Consider the following 9,403-nt stretch of genomic DNA (forward strand, 5'->3'; position numbering starts at 1 on the left):
TTATAGTAGAGGTTATATACCAAGTGATACATCGCTGATGGCAGTGTAAAATCTCAGAAATCTTTTGGAAAGAAGTTTGGAGATTGGTACCTCAGAGCCTTAAAAATGTTCATTTGCTTTGATCTCAAACTCATTTTTATGGATTTATTGTAAGAACGTTATTCTCAATATGGAAAAAAGCCTTCATGCATAAAAACGGTTATTTTGTCTGATAATATTGAAAAGTTGGAAAGAATTTAAACGTGTAAAATGCTTAACCAGTAAACCCACTCAGTGGAATATTTTGTAGTCCACACAAAAAAATCAAGGTTATGAATCCCCTGATTCTATGAGAAATGATTGATTTCAATGTTAAATGGAGAAAAGTTGAACATAAAATTTGATATCCAATATGATGGGAGCTTTGTCCCAGAAAAATCACCCTAGCCGGTGTACAGAAGGGAGGAAGGAGAGCAGATGACAGGAAGGAAAATTATTCCAAAGCCTTATCATTAGTCTTGTTTAAGTAATAGAATATCAAGCAATTTTACTTTCTAACTTTTTTGGTTCCATATTTCCATGTAAGGGACATGAATTCTGAATACTTTGTAGGAGGAGGGTACACTTTTTCACGAAAATTTAACACTGTGTTCTAATTCCCTCCATTAGAGGGAGAAACTATTCCATGTAATTGCACTTTGATGTGCTATTTAGAACCAGTCAGGAATTTTAGTCTACTTTCCTCTGACCGTGGTGAGGGTTTTTTGTTTGTTTGCTTATTTGTTTAGAATTTCTTTGAAATCAGTTTTAGAAGATTGATTAAACCATTATAGTAAAAGTAGAGGAATTTTGCCATTTTTTCCCCTTTTTCCCCATTGAAAACTTGACTGGCTTTAGTAATGAAACATGAAAGAATTTGAAGTTCTTAGACTCTCAATTTTTCAAACATGTTCTGAATATAAAAATATATGTTCATTGAGCAAATGTTTGAAAACAATGAACAAGTTCTTGAATGAAGTAAAAGCCACCTCTGCATGTACACACACCTAATCTGCTCTTTTGTCTTAAAAATGTATCAGAAATATTTTGCCATGTCACTAAATACTCTTCTACATCAGAGAATTTGATTAAGCTTATGCATCATCTCCCAGGAAAAACGCACAGATATATTTTGAATGTAGAACTCCTGAAGCCCATTCATTAACTCTGGTTGAGACCTCTTGTCATTCTTTTCTTAGTGGCTTCATAGCACATTCCTTCAGACGGTGAGCTGTTTTTATTTAAACCAGTCCCAATTTGGAGGCTCTTAGCTTTCTTCTAGGGTTTGGTTATAAACAATCTTATGACATCATGTTGGTAGATACATCTTTGCCCACATCTTTGATTTTCTTAGGGTAAACTCCTGATGTAGGATTGTTGTTAGGTACCAAGAGCTACTCTCCAGAAAGTGATACCAGTTGCTCTCCCAATGATGGCATATAATAGAGTTCCTCATTCTTTAAGTGATTGTTCAAAGCAGTTGAAAGGTATAAATATACCGTACTGCTTTCATAAGTATAGGAATTCTGATTGTTTATCGCTGCATAAGAAACCACCCCGAAACAGTGGCCTAAAACAATCACAGTCGTTTATTTTGTTCATGAACCTGGAGGTTGAGTAGGATATTGATTCTTTTACTACACTCTTACTGACTGAGAACAATACCTATTTGACTAGCTCACAGTTCTGCAGGTCAGAAGTCCAGGCACAGCATGACTGGGTTCCTGCTCAGATACACACGGGAACATGTGAGTTCCCTCCTGAGAGTGTTAAAGCACATGAAATTTAAGTGTAAGACATTGAGCCCCAAAAGTTGGATGTTCACCATAGTTTGTGTGGGTCACAGAGCTGAAATCAAGATGTCAGTCTGGCTGTGTTAGCATCCAGAGGGTCTGGGAAAGAATGCCTCCAGGCTTTTTCGGCTTGTTGGCATAATTCAGATTCTGCAGTTGCAGGACAGAGGTCCCCATTTCCTTGCTGGCTGTCAGTCGGGGGACAGTCTCACCTCCTAAAGGCCTCTCACTTGCCTTCCCTGGCACAGCATTGGACTTCTTCAGAGCCGGCAATGGAGAGTCTCCCTCTTGTCCCTTTTGTACTTCAATTCAGGAAGAGTTCAGGTCCTTTTCATGGGGTGCCTGAGTAGGTCCCATCCACCTAGAATAATCTCCCTATCTTAAAAAAAATCAACTGATTTTGAACCTTAATTCCGTCTGCAAAATCCCTTCACTGCAGCACCTAGATTTAGAGTTTGGATAAGTGGAAGGTTTGTGTACTTCAGTAAGTAGGAGTGTTAGGGGCTCTGTTAGAATTCTGCCTATTGCAAGCAGTGTCCCCACTTCAAGGACCAAAGTGTTTTAGTTCCTAAAACTCCTAAGAGAGTTTATCAGTGTTCATTTTATTTTATTGGCCTTGGTGGATGGGAAGACTACCACCTCCGTGAGCAGGAATGGCAGCCAGCTTCGTGGCTCTGCTACTTAGTGGTGTGACCTTGGCTGTGCTGCTCTACGTACTCTACTTCTCTGCCTCTGTTTCCCTCATCTGTAAAATAACGTGGAGTTAGTGACTGTTCTTTCCTCTTACTTTTTTTTTATAAATTTATTTTATTTATCTATTTTTGGCTGCCCTGGGTGTTTGATACTGCTCAGGGCTTTCTCTACTTGCATCGAGCGGGGGATACTCTTCGTAGTGGTGTGTGGGCTTCTCATTGCGGTGGTTTCTCTTGTTGCGGAGCACGGGTTCTAGGCGCGCAGGCTTCAGTAGTTCTGGTACGCGGGCTCAGTAGTTGTGACTCGGGGGCTCTAGAGCGTAGGCTCAGTAGTCGTGGCACATGGGCTTAGTTGCTCCGAGGCACGTGGGATCTCTCCGGACCAAGGCTCGAACCCGTGTCCCCTGCACTGGCAGGCGGATTCTTAACCACTGCACCAACAGGGAAGCCCCCTCTTAGGGTTTTGATGATTAGATTTATTTAATGCCCAGAGAACTCCAGGAACAGTGCTTGACTGTAAATTGCTTTAAAAGTGATTACTTTTGGGGCTTTCCTGGTGGCGCAGTGGTTGAGAGTCTGCCTGGCTGCCGATGCAGGGGACATGGGTTTGTGCCCCGGTCCGGGGAAGATCCCACATGCTGCGGAGTGGCTGGGCCCGTGAGCCATGGCCGCTGAGCCTGCGCATCCGGAGCCTGTGCTTCGCAACGGGAGAGGCCACAACAGTGAGAGGCCTGCGTACCGCAAAAAAAAAAAAAAAAAAAAAAAAAAGTGATTACTTCTTAAAACACTGCTTTTGAGTCTGCAATTATGCAATTTTGGTATGTTAAGCATGTTCATTAATAGGACTTCCTACTATAAAGAGACCCACAAATAAAAATAGAACTTTTCTTTCTTGGTCTTAACTATTTATTTCTGATTTGCTATGTTATACGCATATGCCTTTTATGGTGGGCTGCCACAAATTTATGCTGGAAAAAGTGGAATTTAAATAAATCTTTACTATGTTAATTTGATAGATTTTGATCATTCATTTCACTAGCATGGTATGATATCACCAGCAGCAGACTAAAATCTGAGTTCACTTCTGGCTCTGCCCCTAAAACCTGACGAGGCCTATAGCTGGAAAGGCTTTTGGATATTATACTATGAATTAGTTATAACATTTACTCTGTTTGTTTAGGAAAAACTGGAGGAGTGCCTAAAGCAGTTAAAGCAGGAAAGAGTAATAAGACTTAAGGCTGATAAATGAGTCAATGAAGTAAACAATTTCTTATACTTTTCGGAGTGTTTTGGTTTTATTTCAATTTGATTTTAAGCCATATACACATAGTTTGTAAACTTTAAAACTGTAATATGTTGCAAATTGGTTGTATCATATGGACTTTTGCATTTGCTGGTATTTAGTGATCATATGATCTATATTCCAGAAAGCATGTTTTTAAAAATGTGAAAATCTCATTTTGTGTGTGTGTGTGTGTGTGTGTGTGTGCTTTCTTACGACATTAGCTTATTTTCTGTTCATGATTCTTTGATTCAAGAAAGCACTTTTTGTGCATATACTGTATATACAGTAGCATAAAAGACACGATGAGACTCTCCCTGCAATGAATTAGGAAAGTGAATGATTTAAATAAATTTAAGATATTGGAAAACTTCTAAGAATGCAATGAAAGATAAAAATATATACTCTAAGAATTACATTAGGTAATGTGCATGAAAGCAGGGCATAATCTAAAAAGTTCTATCTAAATATACTTTATCAGAGGTTGAGCATAGGGAGGAATTTTTCAAAGTTCATCCACTGGATTGGCGGACACTCATTCAATAAATGGTGAGCACCTGCTTATATAAGGCAAAAGGGGCATCATGAACGTAACAGCCTTTCTGAGAAATACTGGAGTTGAGCTTATAGGGGGGTTTAAGTGCATAGGTGATGAGCGGAAGGGGAAGAATGCACACGAGTGAATATTTTGAAGGAGCCAAAGAAAATATTGGTGATCGTACATTTAATAAATTGGGTTGGGTATGATTTAGGCCTTTTTTTTTTCTTTTTTTGCGGTACGCGGGCCTCTCACTTTTGTGGCCTCTCCCGTTGCAGAGCACAGGCTCCAGACGCGCAGACCCCGTGGCCATGGCTCACGGGCCCATCCGCTCCACGGCATGTGGGATCCTCCAGGACTGGGGCACGGACCCGTGTCCCCTGCATCGGCAGGCGGACTCTCAAGCACTGCGCTACCGAGGAAGTCCGATTTAGACTTTTTAACGTAAGCATTAGATATTTTGCTCACTAAAGTTAATTGTTAACATTCAGCAGAGTTGTAATATGTTTTGTTCCAATCAGATTCTATAATTCACTTTCTAATTTAAGGGAAACTTAAAGCAGGTAATTTTCTAATGTGGAATGAGGCTCCATTATGAATTGAACCAGTTAGAAATGTGATCTTTTGTGAAAGATCATTAATAAAACGATAACTTTGGTTTATTTATATACCACCTAAGCGTTATATAGGAAACTTTGTTGGGTGCCTATGGGTTTTGGTTATTATGTGATATGGTCTCTGTCTTTACTGGTGGAGAGTTAGGTTAATTACAGATTAATTACATTTTGAGTGTTTTAGCTTTGTTCCTTGAAGCTAGACAACACTACTTTTGACGACAATGAGAAAAGGTCATGTCAGACATTTTCAGTCTTCTTTTATAGCTGGAACATGAAAATGCCCAGTTAAGAAATACAACTTTCTCTTTGTCTGAAGCCCTTCATGCCCACTCATTGACAAGCATGATCCTGGATGATGAAGGTGTTTGGGGCAGCACTGAGAATTCTTTTCAGAAGTTCCATGCTTTCCTGGTTTTCCTTAAAGATGCTGGGTTAGTTCATTTCTCTTCATGGCATTCTTCTCTTTGCAACTCTAATGGTAGTTTGCTGAGGAACTGGAGCAATTTTCATCACTTACGTGGCCATATTTAGCCAAATTTAGTGTAATTATAGGTAATATAGTTGACGTTTTAACATGAGGAATTAAATTTTTTAAGAAATGCAAATAGGGGAGCCTGCTTTGGTAGAGTGGGGAGCCCATTATAAAAGAGTAACCTGTAGACAGAGTAATTAGTAGGTACAGTTTTTTCTAAAGACTAAATTGAAGGCAGTTTTCATTGAAAATATTCGGGAATGGATAAGAATTTTCCTCTCTTTCATTTATTTTGCTTGTTTGATAAGTTTGAATTAAAGTTATTTTTGTCTTAGACATAAAAATTATTATTAATCTGCAGGGAAGATATAGGTCAGTGGTTCTCAACTGCGAGCAATTTTGCTGAAAGAGGGAAGTGGAGATTGATAGTTGATGGAGTGGTGTTTTGTTAGTGAATGAATTGGCGTTGGTGTTGGGAAGGAAGGAACAAACACATTCTTGGAAACTGGAGGAAAGGTGGTAAAGAAGTGTGGGAATGGAGGTGTGACAGGCAGTGGATGGGGTGCATGGTACATGTTGAAGCTGCTACTGAGACAGTGCGATGTCTCCTAGAGGATGAATCTGGAAGGGGCTGAGAAGTTGGGGGAGAGAGAGGCTTGTAGTCTGGAGTAGAATGTTGGCTTTTAAGATTTTAGAAGTATTATGATTGTAGCTCTAAGGAAATCTTAATTGCTCTTCTGTGATTATAATAACCTTTGTCTTTTCTCCTTTCCTCCTCTGGTCCAGGCTTGGGCAGCTGGCCACAATGGCTGGTATAGATCAGTCAGATTTTCATTTACTAGGTCGTCCCCAGATGAATTCTACTGTTAGTAGTCCACCTAAAGAAGAAAAGAAGGCACTTGAAGAAGAAAAATCAGAATCAAAGCAGAGTGCCCCAGGACCAATGCAAAATCTCCAAGTAAGTGGAGAGGACAGCACTTAATGATTCTAAGAGTGATTAGCAAAAAGGAAATGACCAAATCACAGAGAAAATAATAATGGTCAGTCTCTAATAGTTCACATGCTCGCGAGCTAGAAGACTCTGGAGTCCTCTCCAAATCTGAGATTAGTAAATGCGGGCCCATTTCATGATACTGTATTGTTGTACATAAGAAAACTGGAAGTTCTTTAGAAAATGTAGGAGTTACAGCAAACTCTCCTTAATGAAGAAAGAAAACATTACAGAAAATATTCCAAATTTTAAATTGTATAAATGTCTGTTCTATTCATATTTTATCTAGGTTTCTATTTGTATGCAGTTAGCTTACAATGAAGGAACACTAATGAAGGTACACGTACTGATATAATTTTTATAATAAGTAATCTTGACATAGCTGATACGTAAGATCTTATACTGACTCACCTGGTCATGGGAATGGGAGGGGAAACCTGTGAGCTTTTCCTCCAGCCTCACTTGGTGTCCCCTTTGCCCAGCTCAGCCAATCTCAGACTGGTCTTGTGAACTGACAGCTTGAGAACACAGTCTGGCCACAAACTATATACTGTTTACTTGTGCCTGGAGGATAGCAAAGAAATTAATTTTCTTACAGAGTAGGGTTTCATTTTAGTGAGGGAAAGGAAATGGGTAATAACTACCCCAATCACCAAAGTCTGAAAATGTAGCAGACATAGCCTTGGATATAGCTAGGTTAAGCTGAGAATCACTTGGCAAGATATAATTAGAAAAAAACTGGCTCTGAAATCTTCTGAATAATCAATTGACTATGTTAATAATAAGATCACAGAGTAACATTGAAGTTTTGAACTCTACTTTTTAATGGTTGGCTTTGTTCATCACTGAATTTTTGTCTTGTCTTTTGTCTTTCCCTCCAGTTTCAGAAAATTACAGGTGATGCTGGGATTCCTTTGCCTGTTGACTCCTTCCATGTCCCAGTCTCTACTCAGGAGGCCTTAGAAACTTCCAAAGACAACCTGGGGGTCATAGTCCCAGAGCAGCGGCAGGAGTCTTTTGAAGATTTCAATGCTAGAACGTGTTCTTCTTCAGCAGACGTCATTTCTGCAACTGGAAGTCAAAGAAAAGAAGAGGAATTACCTAGAAATAGCAGGTCTTCTTCAGAGAAAATGACCAAAGCATAATATACCAAAAACGACTCTGCTAAGAAACCACCTGGGAAGGACCTGCATTCCTGCTCTGACTCACCTGTAAAGCAGAAAAGCAAAGGAATTGGGCAAAATAATTCTTTGCTTACTGAACCAATTAGAAGTGAGTCTTCGAAAAAACACATTTCTGTTAAGAAATTTCTGTACAATAGTGACTGTTTCATCAAAGACAACTAAAAGTAAACTCAGTCTACTAGAACATTCTGAAAGTGAGACTCTTGGATCTGATTGTGAATTTCCAGAAAGCATCCATATTCCATCACGCCTAACATAGGTCTAAATCTTTTAAAATTATGTTTTTGCCTTCAAATTTTAATAAATTACTTATGTTTTTACTATAGCATATGGTGTTTTGAAATACTTGACTGGAAGCCATTAGAGAAAGATTTATCTATACTTTTTTATTATAATGAAAGTTTTGGTGTATTTTTCCTTGTGACAGTTTGCACCATTCATTCAGCTGGTGTTTACTGAGGGCTTCATATGTACAGTACTTTTCTGGGTGCTATTGCTTTCAGCAGTGAACAAAATAAAGCCTTTACTCTCCTGGAACTAACACTCTGTGGTGGGAGAATACGTAAACAACAAAACAGGGTAAGGGGTAAAAAGAGATGGGAATAATAAATGGAATCGTTTTACCATTTGGTTAACTGTCAAACTATTATAAATCATATGGCCAGAAGCCATGGACATATTTTAATTCACAATAACCAGAGAGCATCAAACATTTACCAAAGCACTTAACCGTGTTTATGGATTACAGCAACACTATGAGGTAGGGAAATATTACCATCCCAATTTTATAGATGAGGAGTCTGAGGAGACATTATGTGAGTTGCCCAGAATTACACAGCTGTAACCAAGTGGGAAGCTGGGATGTGACCAGAACCCATGCTCTTTTTTTTTTTTAATGTATGGAGTTTATTATGTTTCATTTGTTTCTGATTTATGTGATTTTTTAAAAGATTTTTTTTGCTGTCGACTACTTTTAAAGTCTTTATGCAATTTGTTACAGTATTGCTTTTGTCTTATGTTTTGGATTTTTGGCCGCAAGGCATGTGGGATCTTAGCTCCCCGACCAGGAATTGAACCCTCACCCCCTCCATTGGAAGGCGAAGTCATAACCACTGGACCACCAGGGAAGTCCCCCTTATGTGATGATTTTTATGGCAGTTTTTTTAAATTGTATTTTTTATTGACATATAGTAGAATTACAGTATTGTGTTAATTACTGCTGCACAGGAAAGTGACTCAGTTATACATTTATATACATTCTTTTTCATATTCTTTTCCATTAAGGTTTATCACAGGATATTGAATATAGTTCCCTGTTCTATACAGTAGGACCTTTTGGTGTTTTTTTTAATACATCCACTTTTTAAAAATAAATGTATTTATTTATATTATTTTTGGCTGCGTTGGGTCTTCGTTGCTACACGCGGGCTTTCTGTAGTTGCGGTGAGCAGGGGCTACTCTTATTTGTGGTGTGCAGGCTTCTCATTGGTGGCTTCTCTTGTTGCAGAGCACGGGCTCTAGGTGCATGGACTTCAGTAGTTGTGGCTCACAGGCTTCAGTAGTTGTGACTCGCAGGCTGTAGAGCGCAGGCTCAGTAGTTGTGGCACACAGGCTTAGCTGTTCCGCGGCATGTGGGATCTTCCTGGACCAGGGCTCGAACCCATGTCCCTTGCGTTGGCACGCATATTCTTATTCACTGCACCACCAGGGAAGTCCCGCGTGGGACCTTTTTGTTTATCCATCCTGTATATATACCACTTTGCATCTGCTAATCCTAAACTCCCAATCCTACCCTCTCCCACCCCCTCCCCCTTGG

The 9,403-nt window shown here is 39.3% G+C and overlaps 1 pseudogene across 1 annotated transcript in view; it reads left to right on the plus strand.

Moving 5' to 3' along the window:
• The window catches only part of LOC307070040 (centrosomal protein of 78 kDa-like), a 30,350-nt pseudogene extending 22,438 nt beyond the window's left edge, over window positions 1-7,912 (plus strand). Inside the window, exons 10-14 of the transcript in view lie at window positions 3,684-3,761; window positions 5,205-5,371; window positions 6,199-6,370; window positions 6,693-6,740; window positions 7,285-7,912. The product of the transcript in view is annotated as a centrosomal protein of 78 kDa-like (transcript). The remainder of the gene's footprint in view (window positions 1-3,683; window positions 3,762-5,204; window positions 5,372-6,198; window positions 6,371-6,692; window positions 6,741-7,284) is intronic.
• Window positions 7,913-9,403: the final 1,491 nt, after the last annotated feature.

This window comes from Hyperoodon ampullatus, assembly GCF_949752795.1.
Source record: "Hyperoodon ampullatus genome assembly, contig: scaffold_519, whole genome shotgun sequence".
Taxonomy (NCBI): Eukaryota; Metazoa; Chordata; class Mammalia; order Artiodactyla; family Ziphiidae; genus Hyperoodon; species Hyperoodon ampullatus.